General features: G+C 47.0%; 1 protein-coding gene and 1 non-coding gene across 2 annotated transcripts in view; one reads left to right on the top strand and one right to left on the bottom strand.

The window, feature by feature from the left end:
• The window catches only part of LOC124711363 (endoglucanase E-4-like), a 432,910-nt gene that overhangs the window by 129,209 nt on the left and 286,575 nt on the right, over positions 1-17,126 (bottom strand). The gene's annotated exons all lie outside the window — the stretch shown is intronic.
• Positions 2,049-2,123, top strand: Trnal-caa. The gene has a single exon. It is a non-coding gene; the product is annotated as a tRNA-Leu (tRNA).

Below are 17,126 nucleotides of genomic sequence, written 5' to 3' on the forward strand. Positions count from 1 at the left end.
AAGGTGGGATGAGAGGGCAGGTTTTTGGTATTGGAGAGGATGCTTTAGGAATGAGATGAGGTGTGTAAATGTGAAATGAGTAATGAATTGGATGCAGTTGGTGAGGAGAAATTTGGCAGTGGAAGAATAGTATGCAGCTTTCGGTTGTGGTGGGATTATGATCTGATAGGGTTTTTTAATTAAAACAAACATAATTAACATTCTACATCTTTATTCTTAATATCTATGTACTTGTTTGTCTACAAAACCACCCTAGTGGAGAACACATTTCTCTGGACAAAGGACCACTTTTTTGAAACCGTCACTACAGAATATTTGACTTCGTTGACGGAGCCACAACCTCACCTCTGCTTGCACCGCTTCATCACTATCATAATGAAGTCATCGAATGTGTTTTTTAAGGTTTGGAATGAAATGGAAATGGGATGGGGCCAATTCGCGACTGTATGGAGGATGGTCGATGACAGTGACGGACTGTTGCAAATATCGGAGCGCTCGAGTGCGATCTGGCGTTGTCATACTGAATGAGAGGGTGCTAGGGTGATAACCGCGTCCGTGTCTGCTCCACTCCATACTTTTGTTACTACGTTACGTGCCCGCAACCCCACCAGAAGGCCTCCAACGCCACGGGGGGCGGTGGTCGTAAAGTTTGGTTCAAAAAATGGTTCAAATGGCTCTGAGCACTATGGGACAACATCTGAGGTCATCAGTCCCCTAGAACTTAGAACTACTTAAACCTAACTAACCTAAGGACATCACACACATCCATGCCCGAGGTAGGATTCGAACCTGCGACCGTAGCGTTCGCGCGGTTCCAGACTGAAGCGCCTAGATCCGCTCGGCCACACCGGCCGGCCGGAGTCACTGAGTGCACCCCGCTTGCCAATAGCGCATGGCAGACCGGATGGTCGCCCATCCTAGTCTAGCCCAACCCGACAGCGCTTAACTTCGGTGATCTGACAGGAACCCGTGTTTGTTCGTGCGTGTGATAAGCTAAACATGTGGTTTCGTACTGAAATTTTTATGTTTCACTCCACAGCCACATTACGTTTCTTGCACGATGTCATTTTGGTTGCATTGAACGAAACAAATACTAGTTCAATGTTCAAAATGGTTCAAATGGCTATGAGCGCTATGGGACTTAACATCTGAGGTCATCAGTCCCCTAGAACTTGGAACAACTTAAACCTAACTAACCTACGGACATCACACACATCCATGCCCGAGGTAGGATTCGAACCTGCGACCGTAGCGGTCGCTCGGTTCCGGACTGAAGCGCCTAATACCGCTCGGCCACACCGGCCGGCCGTAATGTTGGGGCTGTTCAGTGTGCATACTTACGTGTAAACATGTATACATTCACTATGAGATGGAAAGTATACGGACACCCCTCCCTATGCAATCCAGAATTGACCACCAGGTGTTAGGGGAGGTGGACTCACCAGTGTAAATGAAGGCTGGGAGTATTGCGTTGCCAGCTGAGATGCAGCAACAGCAGCATGCGGCGGTCAGAATAGCTCAGTCACTTCGAATGTGGACCGGTTATTGGTTGTCATACGAGTAACAAATTCATCAGGAACATTTTAACACGTGTACAGCTCTCCGAGTTGACTGTTGGTGGTGTGATTGTGATGTGGAAATGTGAAGGACCAAGCATAGTTATACCGAGACCAGGCAGACGTCATATACTGACCGACGGGGACCGTCAGGCATTGCGAAGGGTGGCTGTAAAATATCGCATGAAATCAATGAAAAGAATCTCTCGTGAGTTTCAAAGTGCCACCAGCAGCCCAGCTAGATCAATACTGTGGCTCTGGAGTTAAGGCGAAAGCAGTAAAATGGACGAGCAGCTCCTCATAATGAGGTTTTCACTCTGCAGCGGAGTGTGCGCTGATATGAAACTTCCTGGCAGATTAAAACTGTGTGCCGGACCGAGACTCGAACTCGGGACCTTTGCCTTTCGCGGGCAAGTGCTCTAACAACTGAGTTTGGAAGGTAGGAGACGAGGTACTGGCAGAAGTAAAGCTGTGAGGAGGGGACGTGAGTCGTGCTTGGGTAGCTCAGTTGGTAGAGCACTTGCCCGCAAAAGGCAAAGGTCCCGAGTTCGAGTCTCGGTCCGGCACACAGTTTTAATCTGCCAGGAAGTTTCAGTTCCTCATAAATCTCACATTTCTGTAATCAGTGCTAACTGACGCTTTCGGTGATGTAAATAGTGATGCAACTGGACAGTTATTTGGAGTGTGGCAATCCGATGGAAGGGTTTTGGTTTGCCTAAGGCCTGGAGAACGTTACCTGCCACCGTGTGTAGTACCCACAGTGAAGTACGGAGAAGTTACAGTGAAGTTTTGTTTTATGTTATGGGGATGTTTCTCGTGTTTGGGGTGTGATCCCTTGTTCTACTTAATAAAGTGCAAAATCTGGAAGGATATGAACATATCTTACAGCATTGTGTATTGTGAAAAGTAAGTGAACAATTCCGAGACTGTTTTTATCAGCATGACAATGCACCATGTCATAAATCAGCATCTATGAAGGAATGGTTTGTGGACAACAGTATTTCTGAAGTCGATTGGCCCAGACAGAGTCCTGATGTGAACCGAAAGCAACACCTTTCGGACGAGTTAGAACATTGACTTTACTCCAGACACCAGAGTCCAGCGTTACTACCGTCTCTGGTTTCGGCTCTTGAGGAAACATGGGCTGGCACTGCTCCACAGACATTCAAACACCTCACTGAAAGTGTGCCCAGCAGAGTTCAAGGCGATTTAAAGGTGAAGGTAGACACACCTCATATTAATGTGCACTAGCAGGTGTCAGCACGCTTATGATCAGATAGTGGATATACAGGATGTTTCAAAAAGAATATGCGTATTTAGAATGCATATATTTATTAAACTTTTAAGACATACGAAACTTTACACACATATTTACGAACCTCTCAAGTTAAGATTGCAGATGTTCAATATGTCCTCCATCAGCGACACGATCAATAGCACATCGATACTCAAATTCCTCCCATACTCGGGCAAGTATGTCCTTCGTCACTGATGTTATGGTAGTACAGATCCGGTTCTTCGACTCTTCCAGGGTCTGTGGGAGTGGTGGTACATAAACGGTGTCTTAAATGAAATCCCACAGGAAGAAGTCAGGGGATGTCATATCCAGTGACAGTGGAGCCCACCTGAGACGTGCTAACTCGCCAGCTCCTTGACGACCACTCCAACGGTTCGGTAGTTTCATTCAGATATTCACGCATTTGGTGACTCCAGTGAGGGGACGTGCCGTCTTGTTGAAAAATGAAGTTATCTTCGTGCAGCCTCGGAAACAACCAGGTTTGAAACATAGCGAGATACTGCTGACCGTAACCGTGTTTCCATTAAAGAAGAATGGGCAGTAAACAGATGATCGGGATATCACACGAAACAAATTGACTTTGGGCGAATCTCGTACATGTTCAGTGGCTGCATGTGGGTGCTGCAGGCCCCAAATTCGAACACTGTGTTTGTTTACCTGATCACTAACATGGAAAGTCGCTTCATCACTGAACACGATGCGTCGTGCGAAAGTGTTATCATCGTCAATAGCACCAAGAATCTCGTTATAAAATGCCACACGTTTGCGTTTGTCATCAGGACGCAGACTTTGTAACAACTGTAACTTGTACGGCTTCATAACCAACCGACGTCTCAAAACATGCCAAATTGTTGTAGTAGGCAGTTGTAACTCCCGACTGGCACGACGAATTGATTTTGAAGGACTACGTTGGAAAGCAGTTTGAATTCGAGCAACATTTTCTTCAGGAACACGAGGGCGTCCAGGACTCTATCCTTTACATACACATCCTCCATCTAGAAACTGTCGGTACCACCTGCGAATGTTCCACCCATTCGGAGGATCAATTTGCTTCCACAACCTAAAACGTCTTTGCACTGTAATCACGGGATTGCACTTCGCAAACTCGAGGACACAAAATGATCTCTGCTGTGGGGTAGCCATTTTAAACATATGACAGTTACCAAGCAAAACAGAAGGCAAATGACATCTAGCGGCTATTAATATGAACCTGACTGTTTTCGTTTCTCCAACAGCCGAGCCGAGGAGCAGCGATCGATAATTAGATCTTCATTCTGCAGCGGAGTGTGTGCTGATATGAAACTTCCTGGCAGATTAAAACTGTGTGCCGGACCGAGACTAGAACTCGGAACCTTTGCCTGTTGCTGGAAAGTGCTCTACCATCTGAGCTACCCAAGCACGACTCACGACCCCTCCTCACAGCTTTAATTCCGCCAGTGCATCGTCTCCTACCTTCCAAACTTCACAGAAGCTCTCCTGCAGACCTTGCAGAACTAGCACTCCTGGAAGAAAGGATATTACGGAGACATGGCTTAGTCACAGCCTGGGGGATGTTTCCAGAATGAGATTTTCATTCTGCAGCGAAGTGTGCGCTGATATGAAACTTCCTGGCAGATTAAAACTGTGTGCTGTGTGATGGTAGAGCACTTGCCCGCGAAAGGCAAAGGCCCCGAGTTCGAGTCTCGGTCCGGCACGCAGTTTTAATCTGCCAGTTTGGACAAAATAAAACTTTGTAATACGTATATTCTTTCTCAAACACCCTGTATAATGATTTTTTAATATGTAGGTAAATAAGTAGAATCTATATTATATCTATTTATAGATAAATAATTACCAATATACCAAAAGTTATTCAACCTTTTTTGACTATTGATAACACACTAGTATCTGATGTGGGTAAGACTGTTCAGATACTGGGTGGTTACAATTAAAGTGCAACTACTCACAGAGGTCCAGAGTGGGTTTTAATTACCGTATGGCAGTGAAACCTGGTAGATGTGTGGAACCAATTTAGTCTAGAAAAAAATTAGTTCCAATTTTGGCCACAAGGTGCAAATCTGGCGCTGTGCAGCATTCGTCGACGTCTCCAGTGCTCATAGTGAACAAATATTGTGTAGGCTGAGGCTAATAATGAAACAAACTTTGTGTTTTTCTCAATTGTTTGCGTTTTTCTGCCCGCATCCTGTTTCTATTCCACTGTATATGAAAGTCCGCCTCCGTAGCGTAACGGTAGCGTTACCGCCTACCACGCAGGGGGCCCGGGTTCGATTCCCGGCAGGGGACTAGGTGTCGTGTGTCGTCATTGACTCGCAAATCGCCGACGTGGCGTCACCTAAAAAGGACTTGCAATACGGCGGCCAACAGTGCCATACGACCGTTTCCATTTGTATATGAAAACATTAAACCTTTGACAATGTTGACTGGAATACTCTCTTTCAAATTCTGAACGTGGCAGGGGTAAAATACAGGGAGCGAAAGGAAGTGAGACAGGGTTGTAACCTCTGCCCGATGTTATTCAATCTGTATATTGAGCAAGCAGTAAAGGAAACAAAAGAAAAATTCGGAGTATGTATTAAAATTCATGGAGAAGAAATAAAAGCTTTGAGGTTTGCCGATGACATTGTAATTCTGTCGGAGACAGCAAAGGACTTTGAAGAGCAGTTGAACGGAATGGACAGTGTCTTGAAAGGAGGATATAAGATGAACATCAACAAAAGCAAAAGGCGGATAATGGGATGTAGTCGAATTAAGTCTGGTGATGCTGAGAGAATTGGATTAGGAAATGAGACACTTAAAGTAGTAAAGGAGTTTTGCTATTTGGGGAGCAAAATAATTGATGATGGTCGAAGTAGAGAGGATATAAAATGTAGACTGGCAATGGCAAGGAAAGCGTTTCTGAAGAAGAGAAATTTGTTAACATCGAGTATAGATTTAAGTGTCAGGAAGTCATTTTTGAAAGTATTTGTATGGAGTGTAGCCATGTATGGAAGTGAAACATGGACGATCAATAGTTTGGACAAGAAGAGAATAGAAGCTTTTGAAATGCGGTGCTACAGAAGAATGCTGAAGATTAGATGGATAGATCACATAACTAATGAGGAGGTATTGAATAGGATTGGTGAGAAGAGGAGTTTGTGGCATAACTTGACTAGAAGAAGGGATCGGTTGGTAGGACATGTTCTGAGGCATCAAGGGATCACCAATTCAGTATTGGAGGGCAGTGTGGAGGGTAAAAATCGTAGAGGGAGACCAAGAGATGAATACAGTAAGCAGATTCAGAAGGATGTAGGTTGCAGTAGGTACTGGGAGATGAAGAAGCTTGCACAGGATAGAGTAGCATGGAGAGCTGCATCAAACCAGTCTCAGGACTGAAGACCACAACAACAACAAGATGAAAACATTTCTTTATGTCTTTGTTACTTTCACAGATTTGCACCTGGAGAGCGTAAAGCGGTTCCACATTAACGTTTTAGAGCATCTAACAAGCTTCGCTGCCGTATGATAATTACGCTGGACCTCTGTGAGTGGCTGCAGCTTAAGTATGATCACCCGGTACTTTTAGGGTGTCTTTAACAACCCTACGACGCAAAAAACCGCATGTATTTCACTCACACATGACACGGAATTACAGAATTTGGCGTTACGTTTTGAACGCACCCCGTACACTGCGAATAATACTGCGCCGCGCTAGACGCCCAGAGCGGGCAGCGAGACGTCACGGACACGTCATCGCAGGCGGGCTGTCACCGCGTTAGCCGGCCTCCGCCGCGTTGCGTGGGAAGGTATGCGTGGAACGCGCTGCCGCCGGTGCGTGCCCCCGCGCCTCATCAGCATGCGAGCGCTCCGGCGGCGATAATTACTGTCCTCCGGCCGCGGCAGGACTGCGGAAGAATGCAAGAAGCATTGTTCCGACGCCGCCGACCGTCGCCCGCCTCCGAGGACACTCGGCGCAGCTCGTTAGTTGGCTGCTGGGAAGCTCACCTCCCCAGTCGGTCAACAGACTCTCGCACCTTCCTGCGATTCGCGACCAAATCATTCTTGTCATGGGACGTTCCGGAAATCACTTTCGCCCGATGAATCACAAAGCGGCACGTTCTTCCGCATACGAAGTCACCGTCAAATTCTAGTGCGTCAGCACTCGGCCCTCAAGTTCTACATTTACATCGACGTCTACGTACATACTCCGCATACCACCATACGGTGTATGACGGAGGGTATCCAGAGCAACGAGACCATTTGGGATTCGTGCCAAGCATTTGCTTGAGTCCCTTGGTGTGGAGCGTGTGGCACCCCAACTCCAGGGTTTTATCCGCCTGCCTCCCTGGTTGCTCCAGAGGCCCAGCGTCCTTTTAGATTTGTCAGAGTACCGGACGAACTGCACTCCTGCGTTTGTTTTACCTCCTTATTTTACGACGTTTTAAACCAGCATCTCGACCGTGTACCAGTATTTACGGATGGCTCTAAACGGGGGGACTCTGTTGGTTGTGCTGTTGTTTTCCCTGATCGAGTCGTCAAGTTACGGCTTCCTGCGGCGTTTACCATCTTTGATGCCGAATTGTTTGCGATCTTGCGGGCATTGGAGCAGATGAGATGTGTTCCCAGTCTTAAGGTTCTCATCTGTTCTGACTCCCTGAGTGCCCTTCAGACCATGCAACACTTGTACCCAGCGGATACGGTCGTCCAGAACATCCACGATGCCCTACTCCACCTGCAACGGCAGGGGAAGGAGGTTTCTTTCTGCTGGGTGCCGGGGCACGTGGGTATTAGGGGAAACGAACTGGCGGATGTGGCTGCCAAAGATGCATGTTCCCTCCCTCACGTTGTTGAATGTGCCGTCCCCCTCCATGCTGTTACCTCCCTTTTGCGTTTTCGTGTTATGTGTCAATGGGAAGAGGAGTGGCTGGCAGTCGGTGAAAATAAGCTGCGTCTGGTCAAAGCCACCACGCGGCCATGGCGTACGTCCCACCAGTCATGCAGGCGGGATGAGGTTCTCCTCACTCGCCTCCGCATCGGGCACAGTCCCTTAACGCACGGTTTTTTACTCCGGCGGGAGGACCCCCCAATCTGCAGTGCTTGTGGCGTCCAGATTACTGTCCGCCACATTTTACTTGACTGTCCTTTATTCTCTGACCAGAGGGCGGCGGTTTCCTTGCCACCGGATTTGCCCTCTATTTTGGAAGACGACGCAACGAATGTGGTTAAGGTCTTACGGTTTTGTGTCCTGTCTAATTTGTTGCCTCGGATTTTAGGGAGAGGATTTTAATGTGCTGCTGGGTGACTGGCTCATCCAGGTTTTAGGTAAGAGGTCCGCCAGTCACGATTACTTACTTGTTTCACTTCGATTTCTGTTCGTGTCCTTTAGTCTTTCTCCTTGTTCGCTGTCCGTCTTCGTCCCTTCACCGCATGTGTTACTGTTTCAATGCGTTTGGGCGCTCATGGCCACGCTGTTTAGCGCCCGAAAACCTCAAACCACACACCTCACACACACATTGTATCACTCTTAGTCATTCCCTTTCCTGCATTGTGTTGTACAGGTCCCGGCTGTCAGTTTTCGGGGTGACGTTCCTTGTCTGTTGCACTTAGTCGGCCAATACAGGGACGGTTAATGCTGTTTGTGGGTGACGCTGGAGGTGTCGTCCAAAGAGGTCCCCCAAGTGCTCGATTGGAGGCAGATCTGGTGATCAAGCAGGCCGAGGCAACATATCTACAGTCTGTAGAGGATTTTGGGTTACAACAGCGGTATTTGGTCGAGCGTTAACCCGCTGGAAAACACCCCCTGGAGTGCTTTTCCTGAATGGCACGACAACAGCCGAGTCACCAGGTTGACATACAAATTTTCAGCCAGGATGCGTGGAATAACCACGAGAGGGCCCTGCTGTCACACAAAATTGCACCCCAGAGCATAACATCATATGTAGGTTGCAATGGTTCTTTATTTACGTGACCATTACGGCACTCCAACCCCAGTTCTCGATACCAGTAATATCGTACTACTTTCCTGCTAAGTAACAGACATATGTTTGTGTCAATATTCACATTTGGTTTTATTAATGTATAGGTACTCCGATGTATCGATATATCACAGTGATATAGTTCTTGTGTGTATTCATATTTGTGAGACTGTCATAATCTTTGACTTACTTGTAACCGTTTTGGCGCGAATGCGCACAGAACAGTCTTTGCGCTGCCCGAGGGATTCGTGATCAATGCAAAATCAGTAAGAACCCAGTGGCGAAGAGTACTCTCGGCAAACGCGAACTGAGATTCCTACCAGATCTTGCGACTTCTTTGTTTCCAACTCTTTCAGTTGCTTGGCAAAGCCAGGGTTGTTATCCATTTCTGTGTCTTCCATTACAGAAGTTTGTGCTGCGCTCAAATGATGATATTATCGGTACGAATCCTGTTGGTGAAAGGAATGTGCACCTCCAGTTTTCGTCTCTCAAGGAGTCAGAGGTCGCTGCTCTTTCCATCAACAGGATATCCGCCATTACGCTGTGTTATGTGTCATATTTCTCTGTGACGTCCCGCGGAATGGAGGTATGTGACACTGATGATGTTCTTTCGATCGTTTACGTGTACATATTTACCACATAACCGATAGTACAGTGTGCCGAATGCGTACTTACTGCACGCATTTTATCAATAGACCTTTGGCCGTCCATCCGGTGCTTCACAAGAGGAACAGAGAACGTGTGGCGCGTGTGGTTTCTACCTATCCCTTTCATCTTCATAACCATCCATACGTACAACTTACACACCCAAAACTATACTGCATAACCTCTCACCGTAGTCATCCAAAGGCTACTCGGCCAGGAATCTCACTGACTCCAGAAGAATTGTCTTCAGTGACGAATGCCGCTTCGAAGTGAGCCCCGATAACCAGCGAAAACGTGTTTGGAAAAGTCTCGGACAGCAGTGGGATACCAACCAGAATGTCGCCCGACATAGGGCCCGACAACTAGGAATCTTTTCATAGCAGGATCCCTCTGGTTGTCATCTGCGGCACCTCACAGCACAGTGAGTGGTATCTCGACGAGATTCTCCGCCCCGTTTCTACATCTACATTGATACTCCGCAAGCCACCCAACGGTGTGTGGCGGAGGGCACTTTACGTGCCACTGTCATTACCTCCCTTTCCTGTTCCAGTCGCGTATGGTTCGCGGGAAGAACGACTGTCTGAAAGCCTCCGTGCGCGCTCTAATCTCTCTAATTTTACATTCGTTATCTCCTCGGGAGGTATAAGTAGGGGGAAGCAATATATTCGATACCTCATCCAGAAACGCACCATCTCGAAACCTGGCGAGCAAGCTACACCGCGATGCAGAGCGCCTCTCTTGCAGAGTCTGCCACTTGAGTTTGCTAAACATCTCCGTAACGCTATCACGCTTACCAAATAACCCTGTGACGAAACGCGCCGCTCTTCTTTGGATCTTCTCTATCTCTTCTACCAACCCGACCTGGTACGGATCCCACACTGATGAGCAATACTCAAGTTTGGGTCGAACGAGTGTTTTGTAAGCCACCTCCTTTGTTGATGGACTACATTTTCTAAGGACTCTCCCAATGAATCTCAACCTGGTACCCGCCTTACCAACAATTAATTTTATATGATCATTCCACTTCAAATCGTTCCGCACGCATACTCCCAGATATTTTACAGAAGTAACTGCTACCCGTGTTTGTTCCGCTATCATATAATCATACAATAAGGGATCCTTCTTTCTATGTATTCGCAATACATTACATTTGTACGTTTCCCTTTATGGCAAGCCATCCTGAACTTATATTTCAGCAAGGTAATGCACGTCTGGATGGGGCAAGAGTTTGCACTGATTGTCTTCGTGCTCACAAAAACCCTACCTTGGCTAGCAAGGTCCCGGATCTCTCCATAGTTGAGAAAGTTTGTAGGGCTATGTTCAGGGCCTCCATCTGGCTCGGAATTTTCACGATCTAACGTGCCAATTGGAAAGAATCTAATGACATGTCTCAGGAGGACATCCAACAGTTCCGTCAATCAGTCCCCAGCCGAATAACGGCTTGCATCAGCTCCGTCAATGTCCGCTCCCGGTAGCTGAGTGGTCAGCGCAACAGAATGTCAATCCTAAGAGCCCGGGTTCGATTCCCGGCTTGGTCGGAGATTTTCTATGCTCAGGGACTGGGTGCTGTGTTCTCCTAATCATCATCATTTCATCCCCATCGACGCGCAAGTGCCGAAGTGGCTTCAAATCGAAAGACTTGCACCCGCCGAACGGTCTACCCGACGGGAGGCCATAGTCACACGAACGGAGCTCCGCCAACCAGTACCTTGTCGAATAACTGTTAGCGAAGTCTACTAACCAGGTGTGCTCCATATGCATACTACATAGCCCAGTAGGTAGATAGACTGCTTCTGAACAAGAAGACCGGCCGGCCGCGGTGGTCTAGCGGTTCTAGGCGCGCAGTCCGGAACCGCGCGACTGCTACGGTCGCAGTTCGAATCCTGCCTCGGGCATGGATGTGTGTGATGTCCTTAGGTTAGTTAGGTTTAAGTAGTTCTAAGTTCTAGGGGACTGATGACCACAGTAGTTAAGTCCCATAGTGCTCAGAACCATTTGAAGCCAACAAGAAGACCTTAAGAGCGAGTGTTTAAGAGCAGAAATATGTTTTGGAAGCTTTACCTACCGCTTGCCACGTGGGGCATAAGACACTTAGCATCGCCACGAGGCGTCAGAGGCCATTACATCTGTGGCAAAACCTGTTCCCCATGACGTGACCTATCTCCCATAGACGTAAGTCGCCAAGACTTTGAAACACCCTGCATGCACAGGGTACGCCAGAAATGTTACGAGAAGTTGTGAGGGGTTGTATAGAGTACCTTGTGGAACAAATAGAGGTTAGGAAGCTGTGTCCGGAAACATCATCCAAAGACGCTGCAGAGAGTTGAAGTTACAGGGCTGCCTCTAGGTTACCACTTCGGCAGCAAACCTGACTTTGTGAATTGCCTGACATTAGGTGGAAAGTCTCGTAATGTTGTTTGCTATTCAGTAATCGAGACTGATTGCCACGATCGCCAGTGGAGAAGATGGAGATAGCTGCTGCGTAGACTGGTTTCGTCTCCTATGAAAAAACCTCTGTTATAACCGAAACCAAACTAATACAAAAAATACCGGTTATTTAGTACTAAAATACCCGTTTCGGCTTTCACCGGCCAGTTTTGCCCATCCCTGTTACATAAGCGCGGTGAACGGTGTCACACGTTGAGGGATCGTTGTGTAGGACACAAATAAGTTGCGTTGTCGTGTGACACAATGTTATCAGCACCTGACAGAGTTTGAAAGGGGAGTCTTTGTGGCTCTCGGTTTAGCCGGCTGATCGGTTCGTGCACTATCAACATTTATGGAGCACGGGTGTGACAGCGGCCTGATGTTGGACTGCATGGCAACGTTAGGACAGGCCCACTCGTATAGAACAACACAGACTGAAGCGCTGTTGGTGATATTAGGCTTGCTACCTCTAGACCTAGCAGTAAGGAGAGGTGCACAACATTGGCTCAAAAAGCGCGAATACGATGAGGTAAAGGAGGTACTGAGCACAAGAGCCGTATCGAATAAGTAAGCAAAAGCATGATTTGATAGAGAATGGCAAGAAATCTGGGACAGGCAGAAACAGGGAGGAGAACCTACCAGGTCTTCCCCAACATACAGATAAAAGAAAGAACGAGAATGACATACTTCGTTCTGACCAAGGGAGCTATAAATTGCCTATCGGGACGTGGCCCGTATCCCACCTACATATTAAAAAATACGGCTCAAATGACTCTAAGCACTATGGGACTTAACATCTGAGGTCATCGTTCCCCTAGATTTAGAACTACGCAAACCTAACTAACCTAAGGACATCACACACATCCATGACCGAGGCAGGATTCGAACCTGCGACCGTAGCAGCAGCGTGGTTCCGGACTGAAGCGCCTAAACAATACGATAGCTCATCACAGACACTTGTGAATGTGGAGCAATCTATACCCCGGATCGTACCGTCTGGGAGTGTGCTGTTAGACATGATGTTACAGACCAGGACAGGGACGCATTTGAAAATTCAACAGTGCATAACATAAAAAAGGTATGAGGAACTGTGGCATAAGCTGAACTCGCTCACAGCTAAGGTATCAGGTTGTGAACTGGAAGCCTACATGGCCGAGAGACAACCAATAAGAGGCCTTACATCATGATAACGCGACGCGCCACGGCAGAACATCCACTTACAACCACCTTCTGGAAGCAGTAAAGGAGACGGGCCTCGGGAAGGACCCGGAAGGACTTCCCGAGACTCTGTCAGCCATCTCCCAATCTCTACACCTTGGCAAACAGCATAGCCCTGTCAATCCTGAGTTGCACTTCAGCGCCCCGGGGGCTAACCATCCAGACAAACGAGAGATCCAGGTTGGTTCTAATACCAAGTACAGTGGGGTAGTGCAGTGCAGTACTGTGTAGTATGGTAATAGTGTAGTCTAGAATTATAAATTACAAAACTTGTGATCTACCAATGACGCATAGTGTAATAACTGGTGTCCAAAATTACAGCAACAACCGGAAATTTGGAAGGGTTGCGTTTATTTTTCCATAAAACAGTATACACGGGTTATAGTAATATGGAATCAATGTAAAGAATACATAATGTTAACAACTGCAACATGTATAACGGTGGGAAAAAATGTTCTTAGCTTTTACCAACTTAACGGATTTACACACACGTTCCGGCAACTGGTTAATGCGCTCAGCATGGGGTATGACCAGATGAGGCAGCAATACGAGCCTGACAGCAAGGGGACACGCTGTGAATGACGTCCCCAATGTCATGTTGAGGCAACAACGCCTATTCTTCCTGCAGAGCTGCTCGCAAGTCTTGGAGAGTGGTTTGTCGATGCTGACGAGATGCAAACCTGTCTCCCTAGTGGATCCCACACATGCTCTGTGGGATTCAAGTAGGGAGAGTGAGCAGGCCATGCTACACGTACAGTATCTTCCATTTAGAAGAATAAATCAACCACCCATGCTCTATGAGGTCGAGCATTATCGTCGTCAGTACGAAACCCGGGTCCACAGTACCTCGCAGCAACCGCACACGAGGTCCCAAAATCTGCTCACCATACCAGAAAGGAGTTAAACCTCGCCAATTTACCCATACAATTCCATGAAGAGGTGTTCAGGAGGTCAAGATAATCCCTGCCCACAACATTAGGGATCTTCCACGATACCGGTCTCTTTCCACAATGTTTGTGTGCCGAAATTGTGTTCCACGTTCCCTCCAGATGCATACCAGAAAGGAGTTAAACCTCGCCAATTTACCCATACAATTCCATGAAGAGGTGTTCAGGAGGTCAAGATAATCCCTGCCCACAACATTAGGGATCTTCCCCGATACCGGTCTCTTTCCACAATGTTTGTGTGCCGAAATTGTGTTCCACGTTCCCTCCAGATGCATACCAGAAAGGAGTTAAACCTCGCCAATTTACCCATACAATTCCATGAAGAGGTGTTCAGGAGGTCAAGATAATCCCTGCCCACAACATTAGGGATCTTCCCCGATACCGGTCTCTTTCCACAATGTTTGTGTGCCGAAATTGTGTTCCACGTTCCCTCCAGATGCATACCAGAAAGGAGTTAAACCTCGCCAATTTACCCATACAATTCCATGAAGAGGTGTTCAGGAGGTCAACATAATCCCTGCCCACAACATTAGAGATCTTCCCCGATACCGGTCTCTTTCCACAATGTTTGTGTGCCGAAATTGTGTTCCACGTTCCCTCCAGATGCATACCAGAAAGGAGTTAAACCTCGCCAATTTACCCATACAATTCCATGAAGAGGTGTTCAGGAGGTCAAGATAATCCCTGCCCACAACATTGGGGATCTTCCCCGATACCGGTCTCTTTCCACAATGTTTGTGTGCCCAAAATTGTGTTCCACGTTCCCTCCAGATGCATACCAGAAAGGAGTTAAACCTCGCCAATTTACCCATACAATTCCATGAAGAGGTGTTCAGGAGGTCAACATAATCCCTGCCCACAACATTAGGGATCTTCCCCGATACCGGTCTCTTTCCACAATGTTTGTGTGCCGAAATTGTGTTCCACGTTCCCTCCAGATGCATACCAGAAAGGAGTTAAACCTCGCCAATTTACCCATACAATTCCATGAAGAGGTGTTCAGGAGGTCAAGATAATCCCTGCCCACAACATTAGGGATCTTCCCCGATACCGGTCTCTTTCCACAATGTTTGTGTGCCGAAATTGTGTTCCACGTTCCCTCCAGATGCATACCAGAAAGGAGTTAAACCTCGCCAATTTACCCATACAATTCCATGAAGAGGTGTTCAGGAGGTCAAGATAATCCCTGCCCACAACATTAGGGATCTTCCCCGATACCGGTCTCTTTCCACAATGTTTGTGTGCCGAAATTGTGTTCCACGTTCCCTCCAGATGCAAATCCGCCGAGAATCACTCTCCAGACCAAATTAGACTCATCTATGAAAAGAGCACTGGTCCACTTTCGACAGTCCAGGTGACACGTTGACGACACCACTCTAGACATTCCCTTCTGTGAAGACCCATTACAGGCACACATGCAGCAGCTCTCCGACAGTAAATGCCACTCTGCGTACACCGTTTGCCTCGACACAGCAAGTCCAGTGGATGCAGGTCAGATACCAGTTGCTGTGCGGTACTAAGGCGGTACAGTCGTGTCCTTACTGCCAAATAACGGTCCTCTCTTTCTAATGTCACTCGTGGTCGGCCCTGCCCTGGTCTTGGGGAACAGTTTCGGTCTCTATTATCTGTCGCCACATCCGAGAAACAACAGAACGATTCTCATTAAGCCATCTGGCCACATCAGTTTGCGAGTGTCTTGATTCCATTCTTCCTTTGTCCCTCCACCGCAGAGAGTCTGGTAGGCGTCTTCTCTGTGCCATACTGCACCGTCTGTGACTGTGTGCACAGCGATTGTGGCTTGAGACTACCCGGGAAGCACTACCCCATTTGCTTTGTGCTCTGACGTCATCGTTGGAGTGGTTGTCTGTGGATCGGAACGCCATCTTCCGTGCGGAACACTATCGTACAGACATGTGAATTAGACACAGGACAGGGAAATAGTGGTCTGTTGCTTTAATTTTGGACAGCAGTGTAGATCACTAGTGCGAGCCTTCTGGATTCCGGATGGCCGAATGGTAGTATGAACACTTTTCCTTTTTTTTAGTTACTGTGATGTCTTTCTTTAATGTAGTTATTCTATGTAGATTTTTCCTCCCTTAAATAGCATGATGCTTAGTTATTACTAAAACATTAGAAATTATGTTAAAATATTATTTGTTTCATTCATTATGTGCGACATTCGGTCTGTTCTTTTTTTTTTACGGATAACACACTAAAACGAATATCTACATGTACATCTACGTGGATACTCTGCAAAATTGGTTCAAATGGCTCTGAGCACTATGGGACAACTTCTGAGGTCAGCATTCTAGAACTTAGAACTAATTAAACCCAACTAACCTAAGGACATCACACACATCCATGCCCGAGGCAGGATAGAAACCTGCGACCGTAGCGGTCGCTCGGTTCCAGACTGTAGCGCCTAGAACCGCACGGCCACTCCTGCCGGCTGTCCAGCCCAAATCCTGTATCATTTCAGTGACCTCTCTCCCACATTTCGCGATAATACAAAACGTGCTGCCCTTCTTTGAACTTTTTGCGATGTACTCCGTCAGTTCTATCTGCTAAGGATCCCACACCGCCCAGCAGTATTCTAAAAGAGGACGGACAAGCGTAGTGTAGGCAGTCTCCTTAGTAAGTCTGTTACATTTTCTAAGTGTCCTGCCAATGAAACACAGTCTTTGGTTAGCCTTCCCCATAGCATTTTCTGTGTGTTCCTTCCAATTTAAGTTGTTTGTAATTGTAATACCTAGGTATTTAGTAGAATTTACGGCCTTTAGATTAGACTGATTTATCGTGTAACCGAAGTTTAACGAGTTCCTTTTAGCACTCATGTGGAGGACCTCGCACTTTTCGTTATTTAAGTTGAACTGCCACTTTTTGCACCATTCAGATGTCTTTTCTAAATCGTTACTCAGTTTGTTTTGATCTTTTGATGATTTCATTAGTCGATAAACGACAGCGTCATCTGCAAACAAGACGGCTGCTCAGATTGTCTCCTAAACCTTTTATATAGATAAGGAACAGCAAACGGCCTATAACACTACCTTGGAGAACACCAGAAATCACTTCTGTTTTACTCGAT

Source organism: Schistocerca piceifrons, chromosome 8, assembly GCF_021461385.2.
Source record: "Schistocerca piceifrons isolate TAMUIC-IGC-003096 chromosome 8, iqSchPice1.1, whole genome shotgun sequence".
Classification (NCBI taxonomy): domain Eukaryota; kingdom Metazoa; phylum Arthropoda; class Insecta; order Orthoptera; family Acrididae; genus Schistocerca; species Schistocerca piceifrons.